Source organism: Podarcis gaigeae (assembly GCF_964106915.1).
Source record: "Podarcis gaigeae genome assembly, chromosome: 15".
NCBI lineage: Eukaryota > Metazoa > Chordata > Lepidosauria > Squamata > Lacertidae > Podarcis > Podarcis gaigeae.
The window spans coordinates 9,920,783-9,937,019 of NC_139692.1; the positions used below are offsets into that span (position 1 = coordinate 9,920,783).

General features: G+C 44.3%; 1 long non-coding RNA gene across 1 annotated transcript in view; it reads right to left on the reverse strand.

Moving 5' to 3' along the window:
* Positions 1–3: 3 nt before the first annotated feature.
* LOC310832240 overlaps positions 4–16,237 on the reverse strand; it is a 39,012-nt gene continuing 22,778 nt past the window's right edge. Inside the window, exons 2-4 of the long non-coding RNA XR_014558189.1 lie at positions 10,650–11,230; positions 1,517–1,574; positions 4–117 (exon numbers count right to left, since the gene is read on the reverse strand). This is a non-coding gene — a long non-coding RNA (uncharacterized lncRNA). The remainder of the gene's footprint in view (positions 118–1,516; positions 1,575–10,649; positions 11,231–16,237) is intronic.

Sequence of the window (16,237 nt, forward strand, 5' to 3'; positions counted from 1 at the left end):
AAACCCGCCTCATCTCTGTGGGTTTCCAGCAAGGGCAGGATCCTGTAGCATACTTTGGCGACAAAAAATCAAATAGAAGAATTTAGCTACTGTCTTGGTGAGCTCCTGGTCTCTCCCCTGTAATAAGAAGCACATAACCTCTGTCTCTGGTTTCCATGTTGGAATACATAGATGGTCTAGAAATTTTTGCCGAAGATCATCATACATTTTACTTTTAAGGCTGGTGCAAGGTCACCCAGTGGGCTTCACAGTTGAGTGGAGATTTAAACCCTGGTCTCCCAGGTCCCACTCCAGCACTCTGAGCCCTACACCATGCCAGCTTCCATACGGTATTAGAAAACTCTGCTTACCTCATTTCCATGACACATTTGAATGCCACCCTCTCTTTGAGTTGCTCAGAGACAAAAACAACTGGCAGGTGAGCAAGACCCAATTGATTGATCAGCAGGCATGACAGGCCAAGAAGATCAGTCAGCCACTGAGCAAGCCAGTGACAGCAGAGGGTACTGTAGAGGTCTCCTAGTGACCTTCCAGTGACCCTCTGTCTCTGCTTTATCCCCAATCTCTCAATGGATAAGGATGCAACTTTTCATTTCAAAGGAGCCTTTTTTGAACTGTTGTGTCAAATGCTTTGATTCCTTTATTTTTTAGGGATCAGTGCAGTGCCCAGCATGGTGGCATCTATCACATCTGGACATAAGACCTATCTTGTTGAGAAATTCATGTCAGGGTGGTGAAAAGAGGTTTGGGATTGGGCAGCAACAGCTCAAAACCAGCAGTACATTCTGTCTCTGGGGTACCCAACACGGTGTCTTTCAGATGTTGGTCACTCCAACTCCCATCAGCCCCAGCTGGCATAACCAATAGTTAGGAGTGTGAGTTGTGGTCCACAACTTCAAGTGGGCGCCACACCATTGTTTACCCCCCATTCTATGCCATGTCTTTGAATCATGGGTGAGGACCCTAGGCTGGAACCCAGATGGTTTTTCTCCTCTGGCTGGTGGGAAATGGGGATTTTGTTTTCACCAAAGCAAATTTCTACTTCAAAAGAGGGGAAATTGGGGGAGGGCGGTGATAGGTCAGTGGTAACGAAACTGCTTTGCTTGCAGAAAGTCCCAGATTTTGTCCCCATCACCTCCCGGTAGGATTGGGAGAGTTTCCTATCTGATACCCTCAAGATCTGTTGACAGTCACTGTAGACAGTACTGAGCTAGTTGGGCCAATGGTCTGATTCGGTAAAAGGCAGCTTCCTATGTTCCTATGATTTTCCTTGGGTCCACAGCTAGATAGGAAGTAGTTAACACACACACCCCACCACCAATCTGCCTGCCTGCCTACGGTGACCCTGAAAATTAGTGCACCAACACAGCTAGTTGCATCATTATTATTATTATTATTATTATTATTATTATTATTATTATTATTATACAAATCTGCACATTAAACAAAAGGAAACATTCAGGGTCTACTTTGGCTCTCAAACAGCTTGTAACCAAATGGTGCACGGCCCACTTACGAGATTCCTTCAAGGCTCCTCTGTGTGTGTGTCATTGCTGAATTATCATTTCCTTTGTCTGAAATGGAATAACAAGAGCAGGATATACCACCCATATTTCCTTTTGGAAAGAAAAGGGAGGGAAAGGAAAGCGGGTAGAACAACCAACACTCCTCCTCTCTCCCCCCCCCCCACTTTTGCATCCCCAGACCTGTAGAAGTTACTGAGCTGAATTACAGAGATGAAGGTTGGATGATTAACCATCTTCCTGCATTTCAGCATCCCAGCCATTACTCACTCCAAACCTGAGGCTTCTCAGTTACATAGCCCCGCACAGGCTGGCCATTTTTTCCATTGACTGAAAACACATTCTGACTGAAAACAAACTTTCGATCCCTGAGGCTTGGCATGCCTCAGGTCCCTCACCATATTTAATCAACGGGAAGCTAAACACTTTCAATCCGTGATGGCTCATTTGGAGAAGGAGCTCTGGGCCTTTGCTCTGTGCCAGATGTAATAACTCTCCCCTTTTCTTTTCTGAGGACTACTTTTATAATTTTGCTATTTTTCAACGTCAGGCCCATCTTTTGAAGAATTTTTATTGGATTTCCCGCTAGACATCACCAAGAATTTTATTTCTTTGGCAAAAAAAAAAAAAAAAGTATCAAGCAGAACGGGGGGGAAGAGAAACTCAAATCATAATCTTGCAAAACAGATTATTATTAGTTGGGAGTTCTTTGTTTACACAAATATGGTCACAAAGAACCAGGCTGTGGCTTCTCGGGTCTTCAGCTGTCTACAAAAATGCCTTGCTGGGTGGTTTATGAAAGCCAAGTGGCACAATGTGAAGAAGCAATGCATGATTTCTTTCATCATACAGACAACCATTGCAGGACAATAACTCCATGGTACAGCAGATGCTCTGTGTTCAGACAACCCCTGGTTCAATCTCCGGCAATTTCCAGTTATGGCTGGGTTTGACTCTTTTCTGAAATCCTGGGGAGCAACCACCAATCAGTGTAGACAATACTAAAGTCCCATCTGCACTATACACTTAAAGTCGTCTTCCACAACTTTGTCATAGCTTTCCCCCAAGACTCCTGGGAACTGTAGTTTGTTAAGTTCTATGGGGACCCCAGTCACCTCACACAACTACAATTCTCGGAGTAGGTTAACAATTAACCCTTCTTTCCCAGGATGCCTTTTGAATCTCTATAGGCAGGGTGTTCCACAAGACATAGCCAATGACACTAGAGGCAACCTCCAAGAGCCTGGATCTTAAAGCTCATCTATCCAGTCCTCTGCCTGGGACAGAACCGTCCTTCAGCGGTCTTTGCCAACCTGGTGCTCTCCAGATGTTCTTGGATTACAACTTTGGAGGAAGGGCCATGGCTCAGAGGAAGAGCATGCAGATCTTAGATTCAATCCCTGGAGCTTCCAGGTAGGAGCTTCCAGGTAGGCAAGAAGGAACAGTTCTCTTATTCTACTCTGTGCATGATCCTTAGGGTGATGTTCTTTAACTCCCATCAGGATCGGCCACTGTGGCCAATGTGCAGGGATGGTGAGAATTACTTGCTGCTTCTGTTGCATTCACAGAACTTTTTCCACTCACTTAGTGACTTCCTTGGATACATCCCATTCCACATGGTCTTCACTTGATATAGCCATCAAAAGGACTCGCGCAAGAGACATGGACGTTGTCTTGCACTTGCCACCGGCCAGTTCATATGGCAAGGATAGGCAATCTGCTTTAATTCTCCCACCATCCCTGACCACTGGACATTCTGACCAGCTGGAGTCTGACAACATCCACAGGGTGACAGGTTACCCACCCCTGCCCTGTTTAATCAGCTCCCAGAGACCTACTAAGCATCAGAGATCTCTCTATTGCTAAACCCAAGAGCAGGTAAGAATCACTTTTAGAAACCAGCAGAAATGCTGCTTCTCGGTGCCAGTGTCTGGCCTATGCAGAAAAAACTTTGCTTCTAAAACTTGATTCTCCACTGGTTACAGTCTGTGCCATTTCGCATAGATGGGTTAGTACTGTATAACGTGCTACATTTGCCAAGCTAAACACAGTATGCTCTTTCAATAACCGTTTTTCTTTTGTATTTTAATACACGTTGCCATTTTCTCCACAGACACACCAGTTGTCAGCAGCTAAAAAAGCCAATGCAATTCTGGGCTGCATCAATAGGAGTATAGCATCTAGATCAAGGGAAGTAATAGTGCCACTGTATTCTGCTCCGGTCAGACCTCACCTGGAGTACTGTGTCCAGTTCTGGGCATCACAGTTCAAGAAGGACACTGACAAACTGGAACGTGTCAAAAGGAGGGCAACCAAAATGGTCAAAGGCCTGGAAACGATGCCTTATGAGGAACGGCTAAGGGAGCTGGGCATGTTTAGCCTGGAGAAGAGGAGGTTAAGGGGTGATATGATAGCCATGTTCAAATATATAAAAGGATGTCACATAGAGGAGGGAGAAAGGTTGTTTTCTGCTGCTCCAGAGAAGCGGACACGGAGCAATGGTTCCAAACTACAAGAAAGAAGATTCCACCTAAACATTAGGAAGAACTTCCTGACAGTAAGAGCTGTTCGACAGTGGAATTTGCTGCCAAGGAGTGTGGTGGAATCTCCTTCTTTGGAGGTCTTTAAGCAGAGGCTTGACAACCATATGTCAGGAGTGCTCTGATGGTGTTTCCTGCTTGGCAGGGGGTTGGACTCGATGGCCCTTCTGGTCTCTTCCAACTCTATGATTCTATGACCTGGTATAAGGCAGTTTCCTATCTCCCCACAATTTCTGTATGCCTTCTGAGGATTTGATTGATTGGGACTGATGCCTTTCTAGTCATTGTCAGGCCAGGCTGGAAGAGTCAGATCTACAGTTGAGAAACATTCTATGCCTGCGGTGATCTACCATAGGGAATTTCCTTGGTGCTTTATAATTCAATCACAACCCCCTCTCCTCCACCACTGCCTCTCCCTCTCCCCCCGCCCCCAAAAAAGTGACTATGCTGCAGATCTGGCACATGAATCATGGGAACTTAAACAAAATATGAGCCAGACATACTCTAAGCATGGTAAGCACTATGTGCCAAATCAAACCATAGCCTTTTGTGCACATGCCATGCAGCTAAACCAGGAAAGGTTTTTGCAACTCGAATGCAGGCTTATTCCCTGTGAGCTCATGACCCCAAATCAAACGCCTCTTGAAGTGCACTATGTCCATTACTAAGATCCAAATCTTTGCAGCCTGCATGTATTAGGAGTGTTCCCACTCCCACACGTTCCCATCAGAGCTTCAAGAATGCAGCCTTCTGCCCGAGGAGCAAAGCCTCTCCTTTGTTCTCAGAGCAGGTTCTGCTGTCTCAAGGTTTTCCTGGGGCTCTTAAGAGTTGCCTTATTCTCTCTCCCTCCCCCACTTTCTCTAGTGTTTGAGGTTAAGAAGTATGCTACAGTATTCAATAAATCGCTTGGCAAGGCGTATGACAAAACAAGAAAATGTAATTCAGATTAAAGTCACCCTCTGGCTAAAGTGATAGTTTATTAAGTAAACTGCAGCGCTGCCAATCAAGTCTGCTGGCAAGCAATCCTTTGACATTAATCTTTTTTGATGTGATTTAAGGTACACCTGGGCCTTTGTAGAGTATCTCCCATAATTTCTTTCCCATCTCTCTGGATCAAGCTGCCGTGCTTGGCGTGGTTGACAAATTCCCGGAGTAATCCCTCAAAAGATTGGGGAAATGCTCCAAACGCTCCATTAAATTTATTTTCCGTGCTTTAAGAGACCCAAAACTATGTCCAATAAATAAGTGTTCCCTGTGATTTATTGAAATGCTGGTCTGATTTAAAGTTATGGGATTGGGGGGGAATGTCGCCCTTGGGAGTTTGAAGACTGGCTTTGCAAGTGAGTCCAGATGTGTTCTTTCTGCATTGGTGAGGAGGGAGGGAGGAGGGAGCAGGGAAGAGAGAGAGAAAGAGAGAGAGAGAGAGAAAAGATTAGCCTAAATGCTAAAGGTTTCCGAGTGACAATGGCGGAACCTTGTTTCCAAGCTTTAACATAAAAGGTCCCCAGTTGTGTTTTCTTTCTTGCAAAATTTATTGTGGTTGTAGTTACTGGGGGAATCATCAAAAGCCTCATTCTGGCCCTTGCTTTTGCACTGCTCCTTTGATAAATATGATACTTAGAAATATGCCTCCCACAAGACAGAAAAGCCATAGAGTTAAAATGAAGTAATCTGTCAGTAAACTCACAGGAATCAAAGCCAGAATGAAACCTGTAAAAGGGAGAGAGGGAGGAGGGGAGAAGCCTCAGCTCCAAAGCATTTTAGGAGAAGACAGAGATTAAGGACCGTCCTTTCTACACTATTTTTATCTGCAAAGTTAAAAGTGAAGATTTATTTGTTAAAGAGGGGCCTCGGTGTTGGCTCTTGAACAGATGGACTCTGTTCTTTCTTGCCTTTCTGAAGTCCCAGGGCTTCAACACACATACACAGAGACATAAAATTAAGATGGTGCTTTCTTTTTTGTCCTTGATGGGTGCCTTCACCTGGAATTCTCTGCTTTTCTCCTACCTTGCTAGTCTTTAGAAACGTTTGCAAAAAAAAAAGGTCAGATTTATTTTTTACAACCCTTGTACAGATGTTGGCCTCCAGTGTTGCAGTGCTACGGTAATTTTTGAAATTGAGGGTGCTAAGGCTCCCTCTACTCTGGAAGTGCTTGCCCCAGATGTTTCTGCCTTGGCTACAGAATCGCAGTGTTGGAGGGGACTTAGAAGGTCATCTAATTCTACTTCTTGCCAGTGCAGGGTTCCCCCCCCCCACACACACACACCATCCCTGATATTAAGATCATATCCACACCATATTTTCAAAGGGCTAGTATACCACTTTCACTGCTTCCCCCAATTAATCCTGGGAATGGTAGTTTGTTAAGGGTGCTGACCTCGCCAAGCAAAATTCCCAGCATTCTTAGCGAACTACAGCTGTCAGGATTCCCTATGGTTTTTTAAGTGGCATAAGAGTGCATTAAATGTATGGTGCAGGTGTGGCTTGAGTTACTATACTTGTGATGAGATGATTTTTAAAAGGCATTCCGAATCCAAAGTATGGTTTAAAAAAAATAATTCCGCTATTCTATTTCAGAGAAAATACTGAAGCATCTGACCAAATAAAAATAAATCCCACAACTGTATATCACCAATATCTGACTGCCTATCTCTTGACTTTCATCAAAAGGGCTCAAGGCTTCTCAAAGGCATCTGACTGGCCTCTGGGAGAACAGGATCCTGGATTAGATGGGCCATTGGCTGGATCCATTGGGGTTATTCTTATGCTCTTAAGGTGACATGCATGGCTCATTCCCCCCCCCCCCACTTCATCCTCACAGCACAACCCTGTTGTGAAGTCAGGCTAGACCAGGAGTCGGCAACGTGAGGCCCATGGGCCGAATGCAGCCCACGAAGACCGTTTTACCAGCCCACGAGCCACCCTAGAACTGAGCCACCTGCTTGATGAGTCCCCTGCGCACTGTGCTAAACCGGCGCAGTGCAGGGACTTGCCGAGTGGCGCTGGAAATCGCATCTGTGCATGTCCAGACGCCGAAAATCACTTCTGCGCAGGTGCAATTTTCAGCATCTGGGCATGCACAGAAGTGATTACCGGTGGCACAGACATGCGCAGACATCATATTTGGTGCCGCACTGCACCGGTCCGGCCCACGGACAATCTCTGTGGGAGTGTTCCAGCCCATGGCCGGTAAACCTTGCCAACCCCTGGGTTAGACTAAGAGATATCTAATGAGCTTCATGGAGAAGTGCCAAGTATAGGAACAGAAGGGGCTTTGGGCCCCGTAATATTTGTGGAAAAAGGGGTTGAGCCCCTCACCAATACTGAGGGGGCCTCCATCCCCTGATGCCACCAGGTGAGCAGTCGTGCAGTGGCCGGGGGCAGGAACCATGGAGGGTGAAGATCACCCTCCGCGTTCCCCATCCCCCAGCGCCACCAGGCGAGAGCAGAACACATCACGTGATGCTGGGCCCCCTCAATGTGGGGGACAAGTCTGCAGCTCTGGTTTCATGGCTGAATGAAGTGTGTAACCTGGGTTCCCCCGTTCCTAGTCAGACACTTCATTTTTTTTAAAAAAAAAAAGTAATATTTATTAAAGTTTCCACAAGAGAAAAGTTACAAAAATAGTAAAAAGAAAACACAAAAAATACAAACACTAAGAAAAAGAAAAACAATTAAAAACAAATCCCTCTTTCTATATCTTACAGTTCATTTACTTATTTTCATGACTTCCTCACACCTCCCTTTTTTGTATTCCAATTCAAATATTTAGTTCAGCAAATCCATACCCTCTCTATTTTCTCTTAATTCTTTGTCTTCACATATTATAATTTCAAATTTTCATCTAATATCAATCCCTTTTTACATATTCCTTTTAACCTTATTGCTAAGACCACTTCGTTTCGTTCCAACATCATTTTAACATTCAATAATTTTACAATGTTTCTGTAAGTAATCTTTAAATTTCTTCCAATCTTCTTCCACCGACTCTTCTCCCTGGTCTCGGATTCTGCCAGTCATTTCCGCCAATAGTCCATTACTTTCATCTGCCAATCTTCCAGGGTGGGTAGATCTTGTGTCTTCCAATACTTTACGATAAGTATTCTTGCTGCTGCTGTTGCATACATAAAAAAAGTTCTGTCCTTCTTTGGCACCAGTTGGCCGACCATGCCCAGGAGAAAGACCTCTGGTTTCTTCAGGAAAGTATATTTAAATACCTTTTTCATTTCATTATAGATCATCTCCCAGAAAGCCTTAATCCTTGGGCACGTCCACCAAAGGTGAAATAATGTACCTTCAGTCTCTTTACATTTCCAACATTTATTATCGGGCAAATGATAGATTTTTGCAAGCTTGACTGGTGTCATGTACCACCTGTATATCATTTTCATAATATTCTCTTGTAAGGTATTACATGCCGTAAATTTCATACCTGTGGTCCACAACTGTTCCCAGTCAGCAAACATAATGTTATGTCCAACATCTTGTGCCCATTTAATCATAGCAGATTTCACCGTTTCATCCTGAGTATTCCATTTCAACAGCAAGTTATACATTCTTGATAATATCTTAGTTTTGGGTTCTAACAATTCTGTTTCCAGTTTTGATTTTTCCACCTGGAAGCCAATTTTTTTATCCAAATTGTAGGCCTCCCTTATTTGAAAATAATGAAGCCAATCTCGCACTTTATCCTTTAATTTCTCAAAACTCTGCAATTTCAATTTGTCACCCTCCTGTTCCAGAATCTCCCAATATTTTGGCCAATTGGCCTCCATATTTAGTTTTTTCAGAGCCTTTGCTTCCATCGGTGATAACCACCTTGGGGTTTTACTTTCAAGTAAGTCTTTATACCTTATCCAGACATTGAACAATGCTCTTCTAAGAATATGGTTTTTAAATGCTTTATGTGCTTTAACCTTGTCATACCACAAATATGCATGCCACCCAAAAACATTGTTAAAACCTTCTAAGTCCAAAATGTCTGTGTTCTCAAGAAGTAGCCATTCTTTCAGCCAGCAAAATGCAGCTGATTCATAATAGAGTTTAAGGTCTGGCAGGGCAAATCCACCTCTATCCCTAGTCAGACACTTCAACCACTACAGAACACTATATATAAACAGTATGGCAATGTTTAAACACATAGACCTATCAATAATCAAACATGTAAGCTACATAGCAGCATCAGCAGACTGTTGTTAAAATGCAGCAGGAGGCCCTCTCAATAAAATCCTGCTGAAAAGATTGTCCGCTAGCAAATGAGCAGATAGAGAATTGCATAGTTCTTGGATGGGTATGTCCCCGTACCAGAGAAGGACTCCCCTCTTCCTCATGACTCCCTGCCACACTTCTGATAGTACAGGGAAAGGAAGCAGCAGGAGTTAAAAGGCAATGGAAATAGGGGTGTCCTTGTTTGCTTACAGCATCTCTCATTTCACATCAAGGGTGGCCACCGGACCCTGAAGACACCTTGCCCACCACATGCTGCCTTAGTGCTGATGTACATACATTCCTACACATGTGCACCAGCCTCTAGCCAAACTGCACATGGCTCTGAGTGGTTTAACAGCAGGGAGAGAGATAGGAAGAACAGCAGCTCTGATACATAGGATGTGGAACCCTTTTTCAGCCCAAGGGGTTCATTCCCTTTGGAGAATCTTTCTGGGGACCACTTGTCCTGATGGGTGAGGCCACAAATGTAACGTTTACTTTTGTATGCAGGTTTCTAGGACACATTCCATCCAAGCATATATTCTTGGGGTGCAAACCAAGGCCAGACCTGGGGAAAGTTCTGAAGGACCAGAAAAGAAAAGAAAATGTCCCTGTTAAGTCAGAACAGTTTCCCCAAGGAATTGTGCCTGCTGCAACAGGATGCATACTCCTAAAAATTAATGAATGTTAGAATGATGTTGGACAGAAAATTAAGTGGTTTCCAGCTGTAATGATTTAAGAGATATGGAAAATAAGGTTCTGAAATAAGCAAAAACTAATGGTGAGGATTTGCTGAATTGACAATTTGAATTGGAATATAAGAAAGGGAGGTATGAGGAGGTCCGGAAAATAAGTTAAAAGAAAATAGGTAAAGGGAAATTTCATGTGTTTTTTAGTTGTTTTTGTATTTTTTCTCTTTTTGTATTTTTGCATTTTTGTTTGTTTGTTTTTTGTTGTTGTTTTACAATGTATTATTCTGGAAAATTTCAATAAATATCATATATATATATATATATATATATATATATATATATATATATATATGAATGATGGATACTCCTAATCTAACTCTGACTCCTAAGAACCTTTCAACACGGAAGAAGAAAAAGAAGAGTTTGGATTTGATATCCCGCTTTATCACTACCCGAAGGAGTCTCAAAGCAGCTAACATTCTCCTTTCCCTTCCTCCCCCACAACAAACACTCTGTGAGGGTGAGTGGGGCTGAGAGACTTCAAAGAAGTGTGACTGGCCCAAGGTCACCCAGCAGCTGCATGTGGAGGAGCGGAGACGCGAACCTGGTTCCCCAGATTACGAGTCTACCGCTCTTAACCACTACACCACACTGGCTCACAGGGTTAGCTCAAGATGTTTTCCTACCTGAAATGTAGGAGAAGTCCAATTACACAGACAGAATCTGACCGGATGGTAGTTGAAACTTTGTTCAACACAGGTGATGGGACCACTTCCTCCAGAGGAAGCTAGCTTTGGAGATTCAAGAGGCATGGTAGTGGAACTGCTGCAGCCCCCTGGAATCAGCCGCCTGAGGCAACTGCCTCATTCTGCCTAATGGTAGAGCCAGCCCTGTTTCAACATCAGTCCCAGCAATTGTGCCAGGCCAGGAATAGTGACTATGACTGAGTTCCTGGACAAAGAACATGAAGATGGTTGAAGCTGTACAACCTTGTTAGGACTGTACCACTTCAGAATGCATGCAGCATGTTTGCTTTTTGCTGAGAGGAAAAAGCCTGGTGTCCCTTACCTGCATTCTGAAATAGATGGATTGAACTGTACCACCTGGGTTATTCTCCTTTTTTTGTCCTGAGCCTTCTGATGCTGAGCCGCTTTCCTTGTGTGTACACCATTGGCTGCTTCCTACATTGTCTCAACAGGTTTGGATGGAGTTGAAAGAGAACTGTCTCTTGCAGCACCTGTATTTGCGCTCTTCAATCTTCAGTTTACTGTAATAAAATCATTTAATACAGTCATAATTTTGTTGGCAAGGGCTATGTTTATGGTGAGTGATATGGAATGAGGCTAACTGACAGCCGCCTGATTAAAACCATAAATCAAACAGTGAGGTTGCTTTTAACAGGAAGCAACATGAAAATCCAGTTTGAAGCTCAGACTTCAGTGTTTGTGGTGTGGCTGTAGTTAAGACGGCTGATGGGTGCACCTCTCCTTAGAACTTCAGCCAAGCTCTTCAGAGCTGCCTTGCTAGAAAATGGGCTTGAATATTGCTAAGACAAAAAAACAAAAAAAGCAAACCAGCCAACAAGCCAACAAGCCAACAAGCTTTCTCTTGAAACATCGGTGCTTAGAAGAGTTGGGTAATAAACACAATGAGAACACCGTGTGGGAATGGCATCTTAAAGACAAGCTGAGAGAATAGGATGCTAGGATCTCTCCCTTGTTAATATTGGACAAAGCTCTTTTGATCTTAGTGTCTCAATTTCCATTCAATAACCATTTCATCCTGTACTCTGCACATAGCCGTCAAGTGTCCCTTATTTGAAGGGACAGTCCCTTATCCCAGGGCCGTGTCCCGCTGCTGTCCCTTATTGATGGATGTCCCTTAAATGTCCCTTAAATTTCAAAGGAAGCAGCTCCTCTTCCTCCCTCCCTGCCGGCCAGGGAGGAGGGAGGCTCCAACTGTGTTGCTCACCCAATAATAAGTCTAAGAACGACTGGGGGGGTGGAGCTTGCATGCCTTGTGTGTGGCTAGTTAATGCAAGCTGAGGGGTTTTTTTGAATGCTGGACGCCATTTTGTTGCACGTGCTGCTGCAAACATTGCAGTGCAAAGCCAGGCCGGGGAGCCATCTTAAGTTGAGGCTGCATAGGCCTTGTGGTGCATGTGATTCAGATTCTGTTCAGTTGAACCTCTAGTTACAAAGTTGGTTGGACAGTGTTCTCGAAGCTACCAGCATGAGTTTGACCAGACTGCAGGAGGACAGGAAGACTGGAGTGCCTTGAACAGGTGAGGCTGCAGGTCCCTTATTTTGGCTAAAGGTAAAGGTAAAGGTACCCCTGCCCGTACGGGCCAGTCTTGACAGACTCTGGGGTTGTGCGCCCATCTCACTTAAGAGGCCAGGGGCCAGCGCTGTCCGGAGACACTTCCGGGTCACGTGGCCAGCGTGACATCGCTGCTCTGGCGAGCCAGAGCCGCACACGGAAACGCCGTTTACCTTCCCGCTGGTAAGCGGTCCCTATTTATCTACTTGCACCCGGAGGTGCTTTCGAACTGCTAGGTTGGCAGGCGCTGGGACCGAGCAGCGGGAGCGCACCCCGCCGCAGGGATTCGAACCGCCGACCTTTCGATCGGCAAGTCCTAGGCGCTGAGGCTTTAACCCACAGCGCCACCTGCGTCCCTCTTATTTTGGCTGCTGGTCCCTTATTTTCAGGACTGCTGGTCCCTTATTTTCAAATCTGTAAGTTGACAGCTATGACTCTACATTCCATAAATGAAGCAAAGTTTACAACAGCCTTAGCCCAGTGTGTTTCTTCTGAAGAAGAAGGATGGTGGACAAATTCAGTCCAGTTCACATTTGAAGGTGAACCTTCCTAATTTGCACTTTCTGAAACATTACAGGAACTGAAACATAGCTGACCAGAACTTTAAAAATAAAATGCATGCTGATGTGGAACTTAAGACTGCAAAAATGAGAACGTGGAATTGAAAGATTCCTCTGTCCCTATAGCAGAGACATGTAGATTTATTTATTTGCAGATGTTTGGACTGAAGACCAATAATTGGACCTCAGAGTCCAGAACAGGCAGTGCTAGTGCCAAAACAGAGGCACTTTTATTAGTAAAAGACCTAGAATCCAACAAGGCCACAATCAATTTCATTCTCTTAAACTTCTTATCTAGGTAGATGAGATGTGTCTGGATTTGCAGCAGATTTTTTTTTGGGGGGGAGGCCACAGCATCTGTGGAGGGGTGCAAATTGGACTGGGATAGGGTGTGTCATTTCCACACTTTGAATTCCCTGAATGCCAGGTGGCCAAACAAGTCCATAAGTGATAATGGACAGGTGCATTTGTGTTAAGAGCATAAAATCAACATGGATAGGTGGTAAATAATCCATGCAGGTCAGCCCTATATGGAAAACACAGGTTTCATTTACAAAACTGGCTTGCAAACTTCTGTTCCTAGATAAGCTGGCCTGGAAACCACTTTACACAGAACTGGCGGCATAAATAGCACTTAAAGTGGGTGTAAATTTCAATTATACCCACTTGGAAGCGCACTTACACTGAGCATTTGCAATATATTACCAGATTAGATGAAATATTAATTAAAATTAATCAACCACAGACACTGAGATGATCCTTTGGGAAGAAGAAACTATAAATACGCAGCTTTTAAAAGAGAGAAGGGCACTTCCTTTGCTTGTATCTGGCTGTTTAAATATTAAAATGTTTGTTGAAGAGGGGGGAGGCAAGGCGGGAGGCGGCATGAGTGTCTCAGATCTTCAGCTTTGTCTGCAACGCAATTGCTAAATCATAACTTCATTGATCTTGGTGAAAAATTGGCAAGAAGAAGTTCTCTGGGGATTTCTTAAAGCATACTGAAATTCCAAAATCTAAGTGTTTGTAATGTGAGTAAACAGTTGCTCTTTAGTTAGCTGGTAAGGCTCCTGAGCTCCAGGTTTATGAGTCAGAAAGAAAGACTTCCCCTGTCCCTTATTAGGGATAAATGAATCTATCAATTCCAGTTTCACTCCATTCTTCCCAAACTCAAAGTTCAATTTACCACATTTCCACATCAATTTGTGATTTTTTAAAATAATAAAGAAGTCCTCGTGAAATTTTGTTGACATTTTTGTGTGCATTTTATCTAATACAAGAGGCACATTTTTCAATTCAGTTTTGCCTAATACATGTTTTTTGAATAATTTTTCATAATATAATACTTTTTTAATATAAAAAGTAAGTTTTTGAAACATTAAGTCAGAGACTATTAGACCATCTGCACTATATATTTCAAGCAATATTATACCACTGAGAAGAGTTCCCTGAGAAGAGGGATTGATGGTTAAACCACTCTGAGAATTGTAGCTCTAGGAGTAGAATAGGGGTCTTGTATCAGTTCTGAGCACCCTTAACAAACTACACTTCCCATGATTCTTTGGGGGAAGCCATGCTTGCTTAGCGGTTCGAATCCCCACGACGGGGTGAGCTCCCGTTGCTCGGTCCCTGCTCCTGCCCACCTAGCAGTTCAAAAGCACGTCAAATTGCAAGTAGATAAATAGGTACCGCTCTGGCGGGAAGGTAAATGGTGATTCCGTGCGCTGCTCTGGTTTGCCAGAAGCAGCTTAGTCATGCTGACCACATGACCCGGAAGCTGTACGCAGGCTCCCTCGGCCAATAAAGCGAGATGAGCGCCGCAACCCCAGAGTCGGTCACGACTGGACCTAATGGTCAGGGGTCACCTTTACCTTTATGCTTGCTTAAGGTGGCATGATGCTTCTCGAAATGTATAATGCAGATGGGACCTGAAGGACATTTGTATGAAGAAAATTGTGACTTGTTTAACCCCTTCCCACAGCTGATGATTCTTCCTTGCTCCACCATAATTGTTAAAGGGTCATCTCCCTAAGTGGGCTCCAAGACTAGTTTCGGAACCTGTGTAAGAGTATTCTGGACTGGAAATCGAGGTGTGATTTCCTGAAACTCACTGGATGACCTTGGTTCTGCAGCTATTTCTTAGTTTCCATCCCTGGCATCTCCCATTACAGGAACCCTGATAGCAAGCAATGAGAAGTGACCTTGAAGAGACACTGCCAGCTAAAATAGACAAAATGATACTAAACGAGTCTCACCTAGAAGTGGAGCACTTTCCTCTCTTCCCTTCCATGTAGGCCTCACCAGGCAGATGGTATCAAAAACTCAGAACCACGGTGGTGGCACTGTTGGCATCACTGACAGAGCAGCAGCGTAGAAAGGCATCTCTCCAGCCTGCTGTTGCCTCATCAGCTGTGGCCATCAGAGAAGAGCTCCAGAGCTTGGTGATGTAAGACAAATAGCTCGCATCAGATGTAGGCATTGCTGGGCACCTGTAAGGGCCCACACCACAGCAGGGAGGCTAGGGCCAACACCAGGAGTCCCCTAATACTCACCGTCGGAGCCTGTTGATGAGTTCCATCTAAGCAACTGAGCAGTGACAAAAGTGAGGAGATGAAATATCTTCCACTTGTGTGGTTTCTGTGGACTGCAGCCAAACAGAGAGGGTAAGTGAATGGGCAATGTTGACAACAGTGAGGAAGAATTGGAACCACACAGAGTCCCACTGAGGGCATCTTGCCAAGGGCACCCCAGAACCTAGAGCTAGCACTAACAATGCATTGAGTCCCCAAGAGGGCAAGCACAGCCAGGAAAATCACACTATTTATACTTCGAGCTAAATCTTGGAAATACTTTGGGAACGAAAGCTTCTAAGGGGGTTGTGGGAACCATGACATAAAGCATCCTCCTCCTTCCAGATGCCTTCCAGATGTTGCTGGACTCCAACACCCATCACCTGCAGCCAGCATGGCCAATGGTCAAGGATGATGGGAATTGTAGTCCAGCATTATCTGGAAGGCACCAAATTTAGGAAGACGGATGAGGAGGGGAAGACATCCTCTCTCCAAACCCTCCTGTTGCTTTGATGAATTCTTCCATGCCCATTTGCTGCGGGCGGTTTGCAGATAAGACCTTGACTATCAGTTGAACTTCTGTGCAGGTCATGAAGGGAAAGCAAAACCAAAATTAAAACAGGGTGTGAGACTGAAAAATACCAACAGCCCCCATCTTTCTTGGTACATTAGAGGGCATTGTTGTCTAGACACAAAGCAGGGGGAGGTGGACTGAGGTGTAATATAAGTCAGTAGCTGCTTTCCATCTGCATTAGTCACGGAAGGCTGTATGTGAAACTAACCCAGGGAAATAAGAATCTGTAAGACACACCACAGCTCTGCACATGA